Source organism: Geotrypetes seraphini, chromosome 12, assembly GCF_902459505.1.
Source record: "Geotrypetes seraphini chromosome 12, aGeoSer1.1, whole genome shotgun sequence".
NCBI classification, from domain to species: Eukaryota; Metazoa; Chordata; class Amphibia; order Gymnophiona; family Dermophiidae; genus Geotrypetes; species Geotrypetes seraphini.
Genome location: NC_047095.1, coordinates 64203559 through 64217722, shown reverse-complemented (window position 1 = coordinate 64217722; position 14164 = coordinate 64203559).

Here is a 14164-nt window from a genome sequence, read left to right as displayed (position 1 = left end):
CCTCGAGATCTACTGGCAGGCCAGGTTTTCAGGATATCCACCGTGAACATGCGTAAGAAAGATTTGCATACCAAGAAGGCAGTGCAGGCAAATCTCTCTCATGCATATTGATTGTGGATATCCAGAAAACCTGGCCTGCCAGTAGATCTCGAGGACTGGAATTGGGCAGCCCCGCTCTAGCGCTTCACCGGTGCGAGCAGCAGCTCCAGCATGCTGCTCATTCCCGCCTCGGCTCTCCCTCTGATGTCACTTCCTGGTGCGGGGAAAGGGAAGGGGTGCACACAACGGGGGGTGGGGAAGAAGTGGAGAGGCAGAGAAGAGGGCAGGCCAGTGTCTCGCAAACTTTCCAGCTGGTGGCCCACTAAATCCAGTGCTGGAAGGCTCCCGGAAGTGTGTGGATATCCATCAGGCCGTGGCCCGCTTTGGTGGAGGTTCAGGGAAAGGAGGAGAGACGCCGGCCAGGACGCGAGTCATCTGCGTCGGATGACTTCCTACAGGACGTGGCTCTCACTATCAGCCGGCGTGGATGACTCTCCTCCTCGCCATTGTCAAGGCACACAGTTTGCGATACACTTGGGCAGGGGGTGCCACCGCCCCGGGGCACTTTCCACCCCCATAATGCAAAAATTAAAAAAATCATTTTCAGCATACAGTAGTGTGTGCAGATTAAGAACATACTACAGGACACCTGAGTTTATACTTTGGTAAGCATTAAGGGCAGGATTCAGTACATGGCACTCAAAATACATGGAGCGCTAGGTCTACAAATGGTGTTCTAAGCTGGGCGCTTATGGCCAAATTCTCAAAATGGCGCCGTTTGCAGCGGCCACCTAAACAAGCGGCGCTGATCACGTGTCAGTCATGCAGTGGTGCCATTTTGAGAATCGCAGCCGCTGCAAAAAGGTAGGCACCCGAAATGCAGGCCAGGGTTTTAAAGGCCTATCTTTGACCTGAATCATGACTATGGAGGCACCGAAAGGCATCCGAGGTGGCTTCCGGTGTTAACCCCCGCCTTCTGAGACATTAGACATCCTTAGGCACCTCCGTAGTCGGAAGAATGGCGTTGTGGTTGGAGATGCCTCCATTTTCTTTTTTTTAATGAGAAAATAATTGATTTTAAATGACACAGTCAATTATGGCGCCAATTAAAGTCAATTAAGCCAATTAAGTTAGGAGGCATAAGAACATAAGAATTGCCGCTGCTGGGTCAGACCAGTGGTCCATCATGCCCAGCAGTCCGCTCACGTGGCGGCCCCCAGGTCAAAGACCAGTGCCCTAACCGAGACTAGCCTTACCTGTGTACGTTCTGCTTCAGCAGGAACTTCTCCAGCTTAGTCTTGAATCCCTGGAGGGTGTTTTCCCCTACAACAGACTCCGGAAGAGCGTTCCAGTTTTCTACCACTCTCCGGGTGAAGAAGAACTTCCTTACATTTGTACGGAATCTATCCCCTTTCAACTTTAGAGAGTGCCCTCTCGTCCTTCTACCTTGGAGAGGGTGAACAACCTGTCCTTATCTACTAAGTCTATCCCCTTCAGTACCTTGAATGTTTCAATCATGTCCCCTTTCAATCTCCTCTGTTCGAGGGATAAGAGGCTCAGTTTCTCTAATCTCTCACTGTACAGCAATTCCTCCAGCCCCTTAACCATTTTAGTCGCTCTTCTATTGACCCTTTCGAGTCGTACCGTGTCCTTCTTCATGTACGGCGACCAGTGCTAGATGCAGTATTCTAGATGGGGGGCACACCATGGCCCGGTACAATGGCAATATAACCTTCTCCGATCTGTTCATGATCCCCTTCTTTATCATTCCTATCATTCTGTTCGCGCTTTTTGCCGCCACCGCACATTGCGCGGACGGCTTCATCGACTTGTCGATCAGAACTCCCAAGTCTCTTTCCTGGGAGGTCTCTCCAAGTACCGCCCTGGACATCCTGTATTCGTGCAGGAGATTTTGGTTACCGACATGCATCACTTTACACCTACTGCTGCCTAACTTACCCCCTCTTCTACGAACCTGTGCTAGCAGTTTCTAGTGCAGGGAACCGCGCTGAATGGCCCACGCTGCTCCCGACGCTCATAGAGTTCCTAGGAGTGTCGGGAGCAGCGCGGGCCATTGAGCGCGGCTCTCTGCGCTAAGAACTGCTAGCACAGTTTAATAGAAGAGGGGGTTTGTGTGTCATTTGTAGAATCCAGGCCTTAGAGCTGATTTCCAAGCCAAACCTAGGCTACAAGGATGTACCAATTGCAATCTGATGTAAATCCTGGCATGTAATTTAGTCAAGGATCCCGGGTATTCAATAATACTGTGTGCATCTTTAGTGAACAACCCTGAGCCACCCATGCCCCGCCCATGGCCACACCCCCTTCTGTCAAAATAGTTATACACGCATCTCACAATAGCACTTGCCCCCCCCCCCAAACTGTAGCGCGGATTCCTATGAACGTCGGAACTATTACTGCCACATCCAGGGCTAAAAACCGTGCTATGGTTTTGTAAAAGGGAGGTTAAGGTCGCACATCATTAAAGAATCTGGGAGAAATGTAATTACAGTCTGAGGTGGTGTGGCTCGCGAAAATGTTTGCGAACTGCGAAATTGCAAAGAACGAAAATGTAGAATCTATGGGAAATTAGAGGTTAGGTTCCAGCAATTCTCATTACGCCTCAAAACCGTGGAAAGTGAACGGTGGATCACATGGGAAAATAGGGTTAAGTTCCTGCATGAAGTGCCTGTAATTATGTTCGAGGTCTCTTCCAATCTTGATTTTAGAAAATTGTTAAAGACTCAACTCTTTGATAGGCTGGTATCTTAATGCATTCTGCTTCATTTTTTCAATCAAGTTCCTTAGATTCAACTTGATATATTTGATCTGTTGTATGTATTACTTCTTTCCCTGCCATGCCGGTAATTTCTGCATTATATTGTTTTTAAGTCCATTATTCTAATTTGTATTTTATCTGTATCCCTTGTATTAGCTCACCTTTTTGTAAACCGCCTAGAACTTTTTTGATATGGCGGTATATAAGAATAAAATTATTATTATTCTTTGAGATTCTGTATGGAATGTTGCTATTCTTTGGGATTCTAGAATCTTGTTACTCTCTGGGATTCTAGAATCTTGATAGGCTGGTATCTTAATGCATTCTGCCTTATTTTTTCAATCAAGTTCCTTATATTCAACATGATGTATTTGATCTGTTCTACGTATTATTTCTTTCCCTGCCATGCCGGTATTTTCTGCATTATATTGTAAATGCTTTCTGTCTTTATCTGTTTTTAAGTCCATTATTCTAATTTGTATTTTATCTGTATCCCATGTATTAGCTCACCTTGTTGTGATCCGCCTAGAACTTTTTCAGTATGGCGGTACAAAAGAATAAAATGATTATTTTATTATTAATTAATTCACTCTCCGGGCGCTTAGGGGCCATATCTGGAAGCAAAGCCTGACTGCGAAGTGAAAGCGAAAGCAAAAATTGAAGCGCCGGTTCGCGAATACATGAACACGGCGGCACAAATGGTGAATTTAGTTGCAATTAATGCAACCGCAGATAGGCAAATTTGCGTATCGCAAATGCCTGAATAATTAAAACGGACTGTACGTACTTAGATTATTTATTGAGATACTCAATTTATTTATTTTGCTTTCGCGTGCATGCTTCCAACAGTAGTTAACGGTAGATACACAGATTTGATTGACAGGGTTAGAAACATAGAAACATAGAAAAAAGCAGCAGAAAAGAGCTATAGCCCACCAAGTCTGCCCATTCCAAGTATCCCCTCCCCTGAATTTACTCCCTTAAAGATCCCACGTGAGTATCCCATTTTCTCTTAAAATCCGTCACGCTGCTGGCCTTTATCACCTGGAGTGGGAGTCTGTTTCTATAACCATAAAGCCCTATGACCTCACAATGCAGATGTAAAGAGCTTTAGCCAATAGGAAGAGGAGATGCAAATGTTAAGAGCCTTAGCCAATAGGGAGAGGAGGAGATAGTGGATGCTGTGGCCATTTGGCCTTTATCTGCCATCATAGAAACATAGAAACATAGAAAAAAGCAGCAGAAAAGGGTTATAGCCCACCAAGTCTGCCCATTCCAAGTATCCTCCCCCCCTGAGTTTACTCCCTTAAAGATCCCACGTGAGTATCCCATTTTCTCTTAAAATCCGTCACGCTGCTGGCCTTTATCACCTGGAGTGGGAGTCTGTTCCAATGATCCACTACTCTTTCGGTGAAGAAGTACTTCCTGGAGTCGCCATGAAACTTCCCTCCCCTGATTTTCAGCGGATGCCCTCTGGTGGTCGAGGGTCCCATGAGCCAGAAGATATCATCTTCTGACTCGATGCGTCCCGTGATGTACTTATATGTTTCAATCATATCTCTCTATTCTCTTCTTTCCTCAAGTGAGTACAGCCGCAATTTTTTAAATCTTTCTTCATACGTGAGATCCTTGAGCCCCGAGACCATCCTGGTGTCCGTTCGCTGAACCGACTCGATCCTCAGCACGTCCTTTCGGTAGTGTGGTCTCAAAAACACAGTACTCTAAGTGAGGCCTCACCATGGTTGATCCTGTTTACCCCTTTGCATGCTGGGGCATGTAGTTCCGGTGTCTCAATTGCATTCCCTAAGGAAAGCAATACAGCATATGGAAATAAAAGAAAATATAATGGGGGGGGGGGGGGGAAAAGGTGATACCTTTATTGGACTAGCTTTATACTTTTTAAAATGATCTTCTTTATACATTTTTTAATTAGCTTTCGAAGGTAACCCTTTTGATCTGTAGTATTACCTTTCCAAGCTAATCAAAAAATGTTTTTAGGGCTCCTTTTACTAAGGTGCGCTAGGGCTTTCACATGCTACATTGCCATGCATGCAAGACCTTAACACCAGCATTGAGCTGGCATTAGTTCTAGAAGTGTAAGTCATGTGAATGTCAGCTATTTCATGTTGTTGGTTTAACCCTGATTTTATTACTATGTAAAACGCTTAGATAATTTATAAGAACTTCATCAAATTTTTAATAAAAGTTGGAAACTTAGAAAAACTCCTATTTCTACAAATTGCCTTAAAAGTGGACTTAACCCGACTACCACAACATTTTACACAAGAAAAGCAAAACTAAAAGTCCCTGCCTACCGTAGGAGAAATTCAGGACGAGATTGACCAAGTCACGCAAACCTGGAGCCGGCTGGCAACACTGGTGTCAACTAGCCCTCGAGGGGCTGATATTCAGATCACAGGAGATGGCCAGCTATCTCCCGCAGTTGGCGGTGAAACTAGAAATCCAATGGTGGCTAAGCCCATAGTCATCAGATGGTCAGCTAAGTCCTAGCAGCCAAACATAGACCTGCTTTCTAGGTGGGTTTCTCTGGCCACTGAGCTTAGTCGGCAAGTCAGTGAACATTGGCAGTCACCAGCTATGTTGCGCTATGTACCTGGTCACCAGCCAATCCACCAAATGGGATATTCAGCGGGAAAGAGATGGCCATCTCCCAATGAATGTCAGCAGAGTCTGGCTAAGTGCTATTTGGCTGGCTAGGAGCCATTTCTGGCTGGCCACCTAAAGTTCAATATTGGCCAGTCAGTCTTTCCTAGTGCTGCCCAATTCAGGGAACAGTTTTTCGACTCAATTCGATTTGGCCTATCGAATTGATTTCTCTATTCACTTTTCCCACCCAATTGGGCATATTTTTCAAACGTCCTAGCCTCTTCATCCACCCCACCCCCCATTGACCTTACCAATCCCACGCCGGCGCTTTGGGGTAAACCCACAAAAATACTTTTCTTCTCTCTCTTAGGTCCTAGCTCACGCTCACTGTCTAACACCAGCTATGGCAGGATATACATTTCAAATCTGACATATTGTAATCATAAAACAGAAAATAAAATTATTTTTTCTACCTTTTGTTGTCTGGTCATTTTATTATTCAAATCATGTTGGTCCCAGGCTCTGGTTTCATACACTGAGAGACTAGAGAAACTGGGGCTCTTTTCCCTGGAGAAAAGGAGAATTAGAGGGGATATGATAGAGACTTACAAGATCATGAAGGGCATAGAGAAAGTGGAGGGGGCAGATTCTTCAAACTTTCGAAAACTACAAGAATGAGAGGGCATTCCCGGAAAAGTTGAAAGGGGACAGATTCAAAACTAATGCTAGGAAGTTTTTTTTCATCCAACGGGTGGTGGACACCTGGAATGCGCTTCCAGAGGGCGTGATAGGACAGAATACAGTATTAGGGTTCAAGAAGGGATTGGACAATTTTCTGAAGGAAAAGGGGACAGAGAGGTATAGATAGAGGACTTCTACATAGGCCTATTGGACCTATTGGACCGCTGCATGAGCGGAGTGCTGTGCACGATGGAACTCTGGAATGACCCAGCAGAGGCACTTCTTATGTTCTTCTGTTGCCAGGGTCTCCTGCCCATTCAATGTTTTCTTCTTACCCAATGCTCACCATCCATCTTCCATCTCTGTACCGTCCCTTCCACTGCCATATCCAACATTTCTGTTTCTTTCCCACTGTCTACCATCTCTCTCTTTCCCTGCCTTGTGCCAAACCTCTCTATTCCGCTCCATGCAGCATCTCTCCCTTCTTCCCCTCCGTTATCATGTGCAACATTTCTTTCTCTTTCCCCATGCACCATCTCTCCCTGCCCTCCACCCTATGTCCAACATTTCTCCCTCTCTCGTCTCCATGCATGTCTCCCTCCCCTTCACCATATGAAGTTTCAAGTTTCAAGTTTATTAAACATTTGATGAATCGCCTATTAAAATTGCTAGGATTTCTCCCTCTCACCCCTTTCCACCTCTGTTGCATCTCTCCCTTCCTCTCCTCCACCCCACGTCCAACAATTTTTCCTCTCTCCTCTCCTCTTTCCCCATGTACAACAACTTTCCTCCCTCCCATAACCATATGAAGCAGCTTTCCTCCCTCCCATACCCATGTGAAGCAGCTTTCCATCCCTCCTATTCCCCCGTGCAGTACCTCCTGACCGCCCCCCACCCCCACCCCCTTCGGGTCTCCTACAGTTGAAGCAATGGTAGTGGTGGCTGGTGGGCAGAAGCAGCATGGTGAACATTCCATTTAGAATCTAAAGATTCTGGAACCCCAAAGAGTAGCAACATTCCATTCAGAATCCTAAAGAGTAACAAAAGATTCTGGAACCCTAAAGAGTAGCAGCATTCCATGATACTGATCCAGGGCAAGCAGTGGCTTCCCCCGTGTCTTTCTCAATAACAAACTATGGACTTTTCCTCCAGGAAATTGTCCAAACCTTTCTTAAACAAAGAAATTGACCCTGGGAGATCCACAGAGAAGAAAGTCCAAAAGAAACCAAAAAACACTGTGGAGTGATGATGTTCCTGAAATAGACTTTATTGACAATTTAAAAGTTCCAAAAGTCAACGTGAACAATCCACAAAAACCTTAAGGACCTAGTCCATTGAGAGCGTAGGACCCAACACGGTCCATGTTTCGACAAGATAGTCTTCTTCAGAGGTCCCTTATAGTCCTATAGTAGTAGATACGTGGGAAAACTAATCAATCCAAAAGAACAATTGCATGGAAATTCGCAGAGAACGCACTGCCGTCTTGCAAAATTTTTTGTTATCCCTGCAGGATGTCTTTTTTTTATTTAAATCTTTTTATTAAACAGTAACAACAACAGGTACAACTATAGCAGAAAACAAGGTTTACAATAGCAACCAGCTATCGCGGAGGACTGGACTCTTATGTCCTCCACGATCATGAGCATTACCACCCCCAGAAAGATCCTCACCCACCCCCCCTTCCTCTCCCATCCCCACAAAGAGAAATGCTACAACCCACAAATGTGTGTGTGTGTGTGGGGGGGGGGGGGATAGATGTCAAACAAGTATACCCAATTACATTTGGAGTCTATTCAGGATATGGCTACGACTTGCAGGGGACAAAATGTTCAAGTATGGAATCCAAATGTTGACAAAGTCTCTGCTCCGGCGACGAGAAGAACAGGCCAAATGGGCCTCCCAGCCCATAAGTTCATGAAGTCGATTCCTCCAAAGCCAAAAGGAGAGGGGTTCAGGAGAGATCCAACAACATGAAACATCCCCAAAATGAAACATTTGCTAAGAAATAGTTTTTCCAAAGAAGTATACACAGAGAGTAAAGAAAAATGAGCAAATAACATAGAAAGCACCGATACAGGCACGGGAACCTGCACCAGGTCCTGTAAAAAGGAAGCCAGCGCCTTCCAAAAGGCCTGAATCCCCTCACAAATCCAGATACCATGAAAGTAGGAGTTAACCTCTACACAACAACAGACACAGAGTTGAGTGTCAATGCAGCCCAAATAATAAGCCTGACTTTGGGAAACGTAGGCCTACAGGACTGTGCGATAGTGACATTCTCGCAATTCAGCACTATAGACCAGACCCGCTGTACGTTTCAATACCTTTAACAGAAAATTGCCCCCCAAGTCCCTGCCCAGGTCATGCTGCCAAGCTTCCAAAACCCCGGGTGGGCGAAGAGCCATAATCTGGCTATGAAAATATGAAATGGAGACACTTGTGTCTTGATCAGCTGTCAAAAAAGCACAGAAACAGGTCTCAAAGTCCCCCCCCCCCCCTCCAGGGAACTCCCCGGGAGAGAGCCCACATAATGCCTGAGTTGACAATAGGCAAAAGGAAGGCCAAGCCCAGGAACCTCCTTCCTCTCCAGTGCATCGCAAGAAAGAAGGGTCCCATCATCTTGCAGAACATGCCGTAACTGCTCCTCGCCCTGAGACCGCCAGCGACCAAAAATGGACGGGCCAAAGGCAAGAGTACACTAACATGGGAATCCTGGAGGATGTCTAAGCCCACCCCTTTTTCCTCCGGATGCACAACGGGAAAGTTATCCCGCTAAACATCCAGAAAGTGTGTTTCAAAATAGACAAGCAATACGACCAAATGCTTATTTATGCTGCTTTCTGGAGGATTAGACTTCTTGAAAATGCACCTATTTGTTTCGTATGCATTACGAAGGCAATTTTCAAAAGCCACGAAGTATATTCTTTGTAGCCCTCCAGAAGCCGGCACTCTAGGCCACTCCATAGCCTATCTAGTAGTGCTGCCCGATTCACAACTTGAATCGATTCACTGATTCTGTTTGGCTGAATTGATGCAAATCGATTTGTTTTGGAAAAAAATTGGACTCACCGATTCAGGCTTTCCCTCTGCAGGAATGGGGTGTTGTACTGCAATGCTTCCTCTGTTGCCACTGTCAGACCCGCAAGGGGGGGGGGGATACTGCCATGCCATTGCTGCTATTGGACCCACGGAGGTGGGGTTCTGATTTCCACCTCTGTTGCTGCCAGTGGTGTACCATGGGGGGGGGGGGGGCAGGCGTGAGGGCGGTCCCACCCTGAGTGCAGACCAGTGGTGTACCGGGGGGAGGGGTGGTCCACCCCGGGTGCACATCTTAGGGAGGGGGTGCACAGCCGGTCAGGTCCGGGTCATCCTTCCCTACTGTGCAACAGGACCTGCACCTCAGCACGGTTGCCGGTGGACCCCCTCTGACTTACTTGCTCTAGAACAGAGTTGGCAGCCACGCTGAGGTGCAGGAAGGTCCCCCGATGACTCGTCTGCAGGCTTTGCTCTGAAAGAAATAAGTTACGTCGGAGGAGATGGACCCGGCAGACACAGTCATCGCGGGACCTTGCCCCTCTGACGTAACTTACTTCTTCTGGAGCAAAGCCTGCAGACGAGTCATCGCGGGACCTTCCAGCACGCAGCTGCCGACTCTGCTTCAGAGCAAGTACGTTAGAGTGTGGTGGACTGGCAGCCGGCAGCTACAGTCATCGGGGGAAAGGAGCAGGACTGCTGGAATGGAAGAGTGGTGGAGGGAGAGAAAGGGGGCAGGGTGGTATGGAAGGGTGGTGCTGATGGAATTGATGTACAGGAAAAGGGGAGAGAGACATAAGGGGGAAGGATACTGGATGAAATTGGATTGGAGGGAAAGAAAGGGGGCAGATGCTGATTGAAGAGGGGTGGATGGAGAGAGAAAGGGCAGACATTGGATGGTAGTGGGGCGGGTAGAGAGGGAGCCTATGCTGGATGGAAGTGCAAATGGGAGAGATATGGGAGCAAATGCAGGATGAAAATGGGAGGAGAGAAAGAGGAGAGCAGATGATGGAAGTGGACAGAGAGAGGAGAAGGTACTAGATGGATGGGGTAGAGAAAGAGGGCACATGATGGAAGGAGGGGATAAATAAAAGGAGGGCACATGATGGGGGGGAAAGGATTGAGTTAGGGAAATACTGGAGGGGGTGAGGGAATGAGGTGGTGAGTTGTAGGTAGACAGTATAAAAGGAAATTGATGAGAGGATAGTAGGAATGTAATCTAAATGGATGCAGAAAATAAATTGAAAAGGAAAATGAGGGAAGAAAGGGATTGCAGAAGAGAGGTGTGGGAGAGGGAAGGAGAGGAAAGAGATGCCAGACCAATGAGGGTGAAATGAGAGATGGAAGGGGGAGGCATACAGTTTCTGGAAGGGGTATAGAAGGAGAGAAGATGCCATATATGGGCAGAGAGACGGCAGACAGTGGATGGAAGGAAGAGAGTAACAAGAAGACGAGGAAAGCAGAAACCAGAGAAGACAAAGGTAGAACACATTTTTTTTATTTATTTATTGCTTTAGGAGACATGTATCACTGTTTCTGTGGTGTTGCATTGTATGCAGAGTCCAGCTTCTTGCTGGTTCAATTTAACCTTTGCCTATGTATTTCTATTTTATCCCCCCTTTTACAAAACTGTGGACGTTTTTTAGCGCCAGCCGTGGTGGTAGCAGCTCTGATGCTCAGAATTCTATGAGCGTTAGAGCTGTTACCACCATGGCTAAAATCCACAACTACAGTTTTGTAAAAGGGGGAGGGGTTAGTTTGTGATGATATATTCCATACTAGGCAAAGGTGTTTTCTGTGTTCTGTGTGTTCGAAAGACATGGTTTTCTGTTAGGATTGATCTGTACTAGTCTGGCTTTTTTAGTTTTACAATGGGTGCATTGATGTTGTACTGCTCACTGCAATATGTAAGATGCTGCCTTTTTCTAGGTACTCATGTGTGTGACGTGTGGATTGTTACTAAAAATCATGTTTTTCATACAGATGGGGGGGTGTCAAAAAATGATGGGCCCCGGGTGTCACATATGCTAGGTACACCACTGGTGCAGACCACAACGGGGTCGTGCTCCAGGAACTTCTTCCTCTTCCAGTAGCCTTCACATCTTGCCCTCTCCCTGTCCCTTGCACCTGCACCCCCGCCCCCCCCCCCGAAATCTGGCAGCTAAGATTTAATGCTAAGAAATAAAAGATCATGCATTTGGTTTTAAAAAACGAAGGGAATAGTACAGTTTAGGGATTGAAGAATTTGTGCACGACAGAAGAGTGGAACTTGGGTGTGATTGTATATGATGATCTTAAGTTGGCCAAACAGGTTGAAAAGGTGACGGCGAAAGCTAGAAGGATGCAAGGGTGCATAGGGAGAGGCATGGCTAGTAGGAAAAAGGAGGTATTGATGCCCCTGTATAAGACAATTCTGGAGACCGTACCTTCAAAAAGATATAAACAGAATGGAGTCGATACAGAGGAAGGCTATTAAAATGGTGCATGGTCTTCATCATGAGGCATTTGGGGACAGACTTAAAGATCTCAATCTGTATACTTTGGAGGGAAGGCAGGAGAGGGGAGATATGATAGAGGCGTTTAAATACCTACGTGTTGTAAATGCGTATGAGTCAAATCTCTTTCTTTTGAAAGGAAGCTCTGGAATGAGAGAGCATAGGATGAAGTTAAGAGATGATAGGCTCCGGAGTAATCTAAGGAAATACTTTTTTACAGAAAGGGCGGTAGATGCATGGAACAGTCTCCTGGTAGAGGTGGTGGAGACAGAGACTGTGTCTGAATTCAAGAAAGTGTGGGACAGGCACATGGGATCTCTTAGGGAGAGGAGGAGATAGCGGATGCTAAGGATGGGCAAACTGGATGGGCCATGTGGACTTTATCTGCCGTCATTTTCTCTGTTTTCCAAAGTTCTCTGAACTGCTGCCTTGGGTCCACCAGAGGGAGCCAGTTTCCCAGCAACTCCACCTAATGAAGTTTCTGTGCAAACTTGTAAGGGCAAATTGGTAAAGGAGTGGGGATTAAAGGCAGTGCATCCTATTCTGCACTTCAGAACTGAGTTCAATTGATTTTTGTTGTGTAAAGCAGTAGGGTATTAACTTTTTGTGAAATTCTCCACTTTACACTTTACAGTAGAAAGTGGAACAGCCTTTCTGTTGCATTTCTACAGGTGACACAATGTCTTTCGCTGTTATATAAACTGCACTCAAAACCCTTGCATATGAGTCAGTTAGCTTCGGAAAACTACTGTCTAAAAGCTCATTTTGAAGTGTTTACTAATGATGCACAATTTGGGGAAAAAAATGTTTTTAATCCTTCGGCATACACTATACCAGGGGTGTCCAATGTCGGTCCTCGAGGGCCGCAGTCCAATCGGATTTTCAGGATTTCCCCAATGAATATGCATGAGGTCTATTTGCATGCACTGCTTTCATTGTATGCTAATAGATCTCATGCATATTCATTGGGGAAATCCTGAAAACCCGACTGGATTGCGGCCCTCGAGGACCGACATTGGACACCCCTGCACTATACAGTCAAACCACGGATAGCGAGTAGCGTGGTTTGCGAGTGTTTTACAAGACGAGCAAAACATTTTATTACATTTTAACTTGATAAACGAGCATTGTCTTGAAGTACGAACACATATCGCGCGTCACGTCATCAGAGCCCACAGTTGAAGCGCGCACATCTTAATGCCGAGCGCGGCTGAACGTAATAGAAGCGTCACGCCCAATCTACCCACAGTTCAAGCACGCACAGCATACACGCATCTTACGCCGAGCGCGGCTAAACGTAATAGAAGCGTCACGCCCAATTTACCCATAGCTCAAGCGCTCACAGCATACGGTATTTTGTATTAAAGTTTTGGGGTTGTGGAACGAATCGTCTGAGTTTCCATTATTTCCTACGGGGAAATTCGCTTTGATATACGAGCGCTTTGGATTACGAGCATGCTTCCGGAGCAGAGAAGCTCGTCTTCTTTTCCTGCCTGCAGCATGCCATGCATAGCCGACCTGATTTCCCATTGATGTAGTCACCATCTTGGAATAAGTAGCCCAACTTGGAACAGGAGACTGGATCTCTGACATGTATTATACCAGTGGCGTACCTAGCATATGTGACAGCTGGGGCCCATCATTTTTGGCACCTGTACGAAAAACATGATTTTTAGTAACAAGCCCCATGTCACACATGAGTACCTAGGAAAAGGCAGCATCTTACATACTGCAGTGAGCAGTACAACAGCAATACACCCATTGTAAAACTAAACAAGCCAGACTAGTACAGATCAATCCTACACCGTCAATCCTAACAGAAAATCCTTTCGAACACAGAAAACACCATATGGAATATGTCATCACAAACTAACCTCTCCCCCTTATACAAAACTGTAGTGTGGATTTTAGCCACGGTGGTAACAGCTCTGACGCTCATAGAATTCTGAGCATCAGAGTTGCTACCACCGCGTCTGGCGCTAAAACAGTTTTGTAAAAAGGGGGGATAAAATAGAAATACATAGACAAAGGTTAAATTGAACCAGCAAGAAGCTGGACTCTGCATACAATGCAACACAACAGAAACAGTGACACGTTTCCTAAAGCAATATATAAATAGAAAATTTTTGTTCTACTTTGTCTTCTCTGGTTTCTGCTTTCCTCATCTTCTCATTCAATTCCTTCCATCCACTGTCTCTCTTCTCTCTGCATCTTCCATTTGCTCTGTTACTGTGCCTCTCCTTTTCTCCCCCTTTCCAAATTGGTCTGGCACTCATCTTCTTCCCTCTGCTCCCCCCATAGTCTGGCATCTCTGTCTTCTTCCCTGCTAGCGTCTTCTCCCCACTCTCTCTTCCCCATGTCCTTTCAGCGTCCTCCCCACTCTGTCTTCCCCATGTGCTTTCAGTGTCCTTCTCCCCCCCCCGTCTTCCTCATGTGCTTTCAGCTTCCTTCTCCCCTTCTGTCTTCCCCATGTGCATTCAGCGTCCTTCTCTTCCCCCTCTGTCTTCCACATGTGCTTTCAGCGTCCTTC